Genomic DNA, 8,429 nt, shown 5'->3' with positions numbered 1-8,429 from the left:
CTGTTCTCCTTGGGGTATGTTGCAGATAGAAACCCAATAACAATACTGTAGCAATACAACTCTAGCGAGACATTCAGGTCATTGGGTTCTCTCCTCTCTCTATCCTGTGATGCCTCCATCCTCCATGTTCCCTCATAAAGACTCCCTTTCCTTCAATAATTCATTGCCTGCACAGTCTCCACCCCATTGCTCTCAGCCTCGCTCAGCTCTGACAGAGGAACAACCCTATGAGCCCTGAGAGGAACACTCTCAATTAGGCCCTCAGTGCTGAGAGGAACACTCTCAATTAGGCCCTCAGTGCTGAGAGGAACACTCCCAATTAGGCCCTCAGTGGTGAGAGGAACACTCTCAATTAGGCCCTCATTGGTGAGAGGAACACTCCCAATTAGGCCCTCAGTGCTGAGAGGAACACTCTCAATTAGGCCCTCAGTGCTGAGAGGAACACTCCCAATTAGGCCCTCAGTGCTGAGAGGAACACTCCCAATTAGGCCCTCAGTGCTGAGAGGAACACTCCCAATTAGGCCCTCAGTGCTGAGAGGAACACTCCCAATTAGGCCCTCAGTGCTGAGAGGAACACTCCCAATTAGGCCCTCAGTGCTGAGAGGAACATCAGATGACGTTTGTACCAGTGTTAATTTTGGCACTCTTTTTTTTAGATTTATTGTAACGATCCCGGCAGTCTGAGTCGGGTCCTGTCTGTGGACTAGTTGTTCTGCTCGTGATCTCCAGTTTCCCGAGGGTTCTGGAACGCTCCGGGGAGCTCTCTTGATTTCCGCACCTGCATCCCATCAGCAATCTGCACACCTGGTCCTGATCATCACCCTTCTTAGGCTCTGGCCTAACATCCATTCCCTGCCGGATCGTTAGCCATGAACAGTAGGTTTACCAGAGTATCAGTCTTAGAGCCTAGCGTTAGTTTTGTTGTTTTTGCACCTTGTTGGTTTGTTGCTTACTTACCCCCGTTTTGTTCCATCTGCAGTCACCCGTCCGGAACCTTCATCCAACCTCTGCCTGGTGGTCGGCGGCTGCCGACCCAGGATGGGATCAACCACTGCACCCCCCAACAACTAATCAACGCCGCCCGCTCTGTTCCCTGGATTATTCAGCATCACTCTTGAATTTGTAATAAACACTCACCTTCGTTTCAACTTACCTTGTCCTGGTCTGCTTCTGGGTTCTGGCTTAGCAACTCGTGACAGAACGATCCGGCCAGTAATGAACCCAGCGGACCTGGACTCTGTTCGCCATGCCATTACCCATCAGGAGAAGATGTTGGGCCATCATAGCACGGTACTACAGGAGATTGCGTTGTCAGTTCGGAACCTTTCTACCGGTCTGACGGAGGTCCAGAACCAACGCAAGTTTCCGGTGGAGGATCCACTACCGGTTTCACCCATCTCGCCTGCCGCTTCTGGAGCTGTGTCCTTCCGTGAGCCCAAGGTTCCGACGCCGGATAAATATGAGGGGGAGCTGGGAAGATGCCGTTCCTTCCTTATGCAGTGTGGATTAGTGTTCGATCTACAGCCCTGCTCTTATGCTCACAGACAAGGCTAGGATAGCCTTTGTGATTGCGTTGCTGCGTGGTCGAGCGCTGGAGTGGGCTTCAGCCGTTTGGGAACGACAAGACCCCTGCATGGCTTCATACCAGGGGTTCACGGCCGAGATGAGGAAGCTCTTCGACCATTCCGTCCGAGGGAGGGACGCAGCTAGGCGCCTGTTTTCGCTTCACCAAGGAACTCGCAGCGTGGCCGACTTCGTGATCGAGTTCAAGACGTTGGCTGTGGAGAGTGGGTGGAACGAGGAGTCTCTGCAAGCGGCCTTTTACCAGGGTCTGTCGGAGCAGCTCAAGGATGAGTTGATCTCCTATCCGGAGCCTAGTGACCTGGACAGCTTGGTAGCCTTGTCTATTCGGGTGGATAATCGAGTCCGAGAGCGAAGGAGGGAGAAGCAATGGGGTCCGTCCAATCGATCAGCTTCTCAGTTCCCAGTCGGGTCGGGTGGTGGACCAGAACACGTCGATCATTCTCCACCACAAAGGATTAGTGGAGAGGTCCTCTCTCCCGATTCTGAACCCATGCAAGTGGGGCGGCACGGGTTAACCAAGGAGGAGCGTCAACATAGACGTAAGACCAACTGCTGCCTCTACTGTGGTAGCTCGGGACATTACATCTCCACTTGTTCCCGGCGGTCGTCAAACTGCCCGGCTCGCTAAAGTTGGGAGGACTTTTAGCGAGCCAGTTTCAACCTCTCAGTACCTCTGTCAGACCCCGTTTCCCGGCTACCCTTGTGAACAGGAATCAGAGCTTAGCGATTAACGCTTTTATCGATTCAGGTGCCGATGGAAGCTTTCTTGATGCCGAGTTGGTGGAACAGCTGGGGCTTTCCAAGGAGCAATTGCCGGAAGCCATTGAAGCGACCACTCTGAACGGCAGTAGTCTGGCACGTATCACGATGAGGACCGAACCGGTTAAGATGCGGTTGTCGGGGAATCATTCTGAGATGATTTCATTCTTCATTCTGCCGTCTTCCCATGTTCCTCTGGTCCTTGGATACCCCTGGCTGAAGGAACACAATCCCACGTTCGATTGGGTGACGGGCAAGGTAACGAGTTGGAGCCTTGATTGTCATGCTAACTGTCTCAAGACTGCCTGCCCCCATTCGGTTCCCAGTCAGGTGATTGAGGCTAAACCCCCAGATTTGTCCCTGGTTCCCGAGACATATCACGATTTGGGGGAAGTTTTCAGTAAGCAGAAGGCTCTGTCACTCCCTCCCCACCGACCATATGATTGTGCCATCAACCTGTTCCCTGGAGCTGTCTACCCCAAGGGAAGGTTATACAGTATCTCCCGACCTGAACGTGAGGCTTTGGAGACCTACATCAAGGAGTCCCTAGCTGCTGGTCTCGTTCGTCCCTCGTCATCACCCCTGGGGGCAGGATTCTTCTTTGTGGGTAAGAAGGATGGCTCTCTTCGACCGTGTATTGATTATCGGGGGTTGAATGACATCACGGTCAAGAACAAGTATCCCCTGCCCTTGATGAGTTCTGCCTTCGACTCCTTACAGGGTGCTACGGTGTTCACCAAGCTAGACCTACGCAATGCGTATCACATGGTCCGGATCAGAGAGGGGGACGAGTGGTTGACGGGTTTCAATACACCGATGGGTCACTTCGAGTATCAGGTGATGCCGTTTGGACTGACCAATGCTCCAGCGGTATTCCAGAGTATGGTGAACGACGTCCTGAGAGATATGATCGGTCTCTTTGTGTTTGTTTACCTGGATGACATTCTGATCTTCTCGAAGGAACCTTCCGACCACGTCCAGCATGTCCGGCAGGTTCTGCAGCGATTGTTGGAGAATCGCCTGTTCGTGAAGGCCGAGAAGTGCGAGTTTCACGCCCACACGACATCCTTTCTCGGGTACATCATCTCCAGGGGAGAGATTAGGATGGACCAGGAGAAGGTTAGAGCGGTTCTGGAATGGGCCCAGCCCGGTACGAGATTGCAGCTCCAGAGATTTTTGGGGTTTGCGAATTTCTACCGCAGATTCATCCGGGATTACAGCCGTGTGGCCGCTCCGTTAACTGCCTTGACTTCCAGTATCAGGACCTTCAAGTGGAATCCGGAGGCGGATCGAGCGTTTCTGGATTTGAAGAGGCGATTCACCAACGCACCGATTCTCTCTCAACCGGACACGGCCCGTCAGTTCGTCGTTGAAGTGGACGCGTTCTGATGTGGGAGTTGGCGCCATCCTGTCGCAGCGATGCTCCACGGACAGTAAACTCCATCCCTGCGCCTACTACTCTCGTCGCCTTTCGCCTGCGGAGAGGAATTACGATGTGGGTAACCGGGAGCTTCTCGCGGTGAAACTTGCCTTGGAGGAGTGGCGCCACTGGTTGGAGGGGGCGGAGCAACCGTTTATTGTCTGGACTGACCACAAGAATCTTGCTTACGTGCAATCGGCTAAACGTCTCAACTCCCGTCAGGCCAGGTGGGCGTTGTTTTTCGGACGATTCAAGTTTTCCCTGACGTTCCGACCTGGATCTAAGAACGGCAAGGCGGACGCCTTGTCCCGGATGTTCTCCAAGACGGAGGAGAGTGGGTCCAAGACCGAGACAATTCTCCCCCCGAACTGCGTCGTGGGAGCAGTTATGTGGAAGATTGAGGAGGAGGTGCTGGCGGCCCTCGGACTCAGCCCGGTCCCGGTAACGGTCCACCCGGGTCGGTTGTTTGTGCCTGAGTCGGTTCGTCCTGCTGTCCTCAAATGGTCCCACGCCAGCAAGATGGCTTGTCACCCTGGCGTGGCTCGGACAATGGCGTTTCTTCGCAGACGCTTTTTGGTGGCCTGCCATGGCCGAGGATACTCGGGGTTTTGTTGCTGCCTGTCCAGTGTGTGCGCAGAATAAGAGTACCAATCGGCCCAGCTCTGGACTACTTCACCCCCTTCCTATTCCCCGGCGACCATGGTCGCATCTGGCCCTGGACTTCGTCACTGGGTTGCCCGCTTCTGAGGGGAACACGGTCGTTCTGACTATCGTGGACAGATTCAGCAAGTTCGCCCACTTTGTGCCAATTGCCAAGCTTCCCTCTGCCTCGGAGACGTCCGAGATCCTGGTTAGGGAGGTTTTCAGGGTCCACGGTTTGCCCAGTGATATCGTTTCCGACCGTGGTCCTCAGTTTACCTCTGCTGTCTGGAAGTCCTTCTGTTTGGCCATTGGAGCTACAGTCAGTCTCACATCTGGTTTTCACCCCCAATCCAATGGTCAGGCGGAGAGAGCCAACCAGAAGATGGAATCCACGCTACGCTGTCTGGTCTCTTCCAACCCCACCTCCTGGGTCTCTCAGTTGCCTTGGGTTGAGTATGCCCACAATACTCTCCCTACATCTGCCACTGGGATGTCTCCCTTCCAGTGCCTGTATGGCTACCAACCGCCCTTGTTCCCTTCTCAGGAGAGGGAGCTCTCAGTGCCTTCTGTTCAGGCCCATATTCGTCGTTGCCACCGGACCTGGCATCGGGCCAGAAAGGCACTCCCTTAGAGTTTCGGACCGGTATCAGCTCCAGGCGAATCGTCGCCGGATCCCCGCTCCCACCTACACCATCGGAGATAGGGTCTGGTTGGCCACACGGGATCTTCCTCTACGGACTGAGTCTAGGAAGTTGTTACCGAAGTTCATTGGTCCGTTTGTGGTGGAGAAGGTGATCAATCCGGTGGCAGTTCGACTCCAACTCTCGAGGACGCTCAGAGTCCATCCCACCTTTCATGTCTCCTGCCTCAAGCCTGTTTTCCTCAGTCCTCTGTTGCCTCCTCCGCCTCCTCCTCCTCCTCCTCGGATGATCGGAGGTGGTCCTGCCTACACGGTGCGACGCATCATGGATTCCAGACGGCGGGGCCGGGGTTTCCAGTATCTCGTGGACTGGGAGGGGTATGGTCCTGAAGAGAGGAGTTGGATTCCGCGGCGACAGATCCTAGATGCTGACCTCATCCGTGACTTCTACCGCCTCCATCCTGGCGCTCCGGGAGTCCGCCCGGTGGCGTTCGGCGGAGGGGGGTACTGTAACGATCCCGGCAGTCTGAGTCGGGTCCTGTCTGTGGACTAGTTGTTCTGCTCGTGATCTCCAGTTTCCCGAGGGTTCTGGAACGCTCCGGGGAGCTCTCTTGATTTCCGCACCTGCATCCCATCAGCAATCTGCACACCTGGTCCTGATCATCACCCTTCTTAGGCTCTGGCCTAACATCCATTCCCTGCCGGATCGTTAGCCATGAACAGTAGGTTTACCAGAGTATCAGTCTTAGAGCCTAGCGTTAGTTTTGTTGTTTTTGCACCTTGTTGGTTTGTTGCTTACTTACCCCCGTTTTGTTCCATCTGCAGTCACCCGTCCGGAACCTTCATCCAACCTCTGCCTGGTGGTCGGCGGCTGCCGACCCAGGATGGGATCAACCACTGCACCCCCAACAACTAATCAACGCCGCCCGCTCTGTTCCCTGGATTATTCAGCATCACTCTTGAATTTGTAATAAACACTCACCTTCGTTTCAACTTACCTTGTCCTGGTCTGCTTCTGGGTTCTGGCTTAGCAACTCGTGACATTTATTCATTTTGACTAATATATCAAGTCTTAGTCACATTTTAGTCTTTTGAATAATTATTTAGTCTAGTTATTGTCAAAATGACAAAAACAGTGGTCCATTTTAGTCAACTAAATGCCCTTTCATTTTAGTCACATCACATTTGTAGTGCTTCATTAACCTATAGTAAACTTCCATGTGAACAGACATGCATAGCCTTGTCCTACCAACAGATTGTTCTGCATAACATCCTATTGTCCTACCAACATGTTGTTCTGCATAACATCCTATTGTCCTACCAACATGTTGTTCTGCATAACATCCTATTGTCCTACCAACAGATTGTTCTGCATAACATCCTATTGTCCTACCAACATGTTGTTCTGCATAACATCCTATTGTCCTACCAACATGTTGTTCTGCATAACATCCTATTGTCCTACCAACATGTTGTTCTGCATAACATCCTATTGTCCTACCAACAGATTGTTCTGCATAACATCCTATTGTCCTACCAACATGTTGTTCTGCATAACATCCTATTGTCCTACCAACATGTTGTTCTGCATAACATCCTATTCTCTTTCTTATATATGACAAACATATATAAGAATAATATGATATAAGAATTATCTGGCCATGTAAATTCCTAATTACATAGATAATACATACAGACACACAATATGAGAGCGAGAGCGCGAGAGAGAGGAGACCTATCCAACCAAAAACAGAGACCCAGAAAACCTGAGCCTACGCATTCACTAAGGTGAATCACTAAAACAATACAGAAATACACTACGGAAAAGGAAGGAACAGCATGTCAGAAATCAGCTCAATGTAATTGAAGAATCCATACACTATAAACACTTCTGGGAAAATTGGAAAACACTAAAGAAATAACAACACTAAGTGTTATCTATCCAAAACTGAGATATATGGGTAAACCAATTCTCCAATCTTTTGGCCCTATAACAAAGAACAAACAGCAAAAACATATACATGATCAAATTCAAATCTTAGAATCAACTATTAAAGACTACCAGAACCCACTGGATTCTCCAATTACATTGAATGAACTACAGGACAAAATACAAACCCTTCAACCCCAAGAGGCCTGTGATGTTGATAGTATCCTCAATGAAATGATCAAATATAGAGACCACAAATTCCAATTGGCTATACTTAAACTCTTTAACATCATCCTTAGCTCTGGCATCTTCCCCAATATTTGGAACCAAGGACTGATCACCCCAATCCACCAAAGTGGAGACAAATTTTACCCCAATAACTACCGTGGGATATGCGTCAACAGCAACTTTGGGAAAATCCTCTGCATTATCATTAACAGCAGACTCGTACATTTCCTCAGTGAAAACAATGTAATGAGCAAATGTCAAATTGGCTTTTTCCCAAATTACCGTATGACAGACCGCGTATTCACCCTGCACACATTAATTGACAAACAAACAAACCAAAACAAAGGCAAAGTCTTCTCATGCTTTGTTGACTTCAAAAAATATTTTGACTCAATTTGGCATGAGGGTCTGCTATACAAATTGATGGAAAGTGGTGTTGGGGGAAAAACATACGACATTATAAAATCCATGTACACAAACAATAAGTGTGCGGTTAAAATTGGCAAAAAACTGACATTTCTTTCCACAGGGCCGTGGGGTGAGACAGGGATGAAGCTTAAGCCCCACCCTCTTCAACATATATATCAACAAATTGGCGAGGGCACTAGAACAGTCTGCAGAACCTGGCCTCAGCCTACTAGAATCTGAAGTCAAATGTCTACTGTTTGCTGATGATCTGGTGTTTCTGTCCCCAACCAAGGAGGGCCTACAGCAGCACCTAGATCTTCTGCACAGATTCTGTCAGACCTGAGTCCTGACAGTAAATCTCAGTAAGACAAAAATAATGGTGCCAGGACCACAAATACAAATTCCATCTAGACACCGTTGCCCTAGAGCACACAAAAAACGATACATACCTCGGCCTAAACATCAGTGCCACAGGTAACTTCCACAAAGCTGTGAACAATCTGAGAGACAAGGCAATAAGGGCCTTCTATGCCATCAAAAGGAACATTAAATCTGACATACCAATTAGGATCTGGCGAAAATTACTTGAATCAGTTATAGAACCCATTGCCCTTTATGGTTGTGAGGTCTGGGGTCCGCTCACCAACAAGGAATTCACAAAATGGGACAAACACCAAATTCAGACTCTGCATGCAGAATTCTGCAAAAATATCCTCCGTGTACAACGCAAAACACCAAATAATGCATGCAGAGCAGAATTAGGCCGATACCCGCTAATTATCAAAATCCAGAAAAGAGCCGTTAAATTCTAAAACCAC

This window comes from Coregonus clupeaformis, unplaced genomic scaffold (genome assembly GCF_020615455.1).
Source record: "Coregonus clupeaformis isolate EN_2021a unplaced genomic scaffold, ASM2061545v1 scaf1174, whole genome shotgun sequence".
In the NCBI taxonomy this organism is placed as follows: domain Eukaryota; kingdom Metazoa; phylum Chordata; class Actinopteri; order Salmoniformes; family Salmonidae; genus Coregonus; species Coregonus clupeaformis.
Note: the sequence above shows the minus strand (reverse complement) of the source record.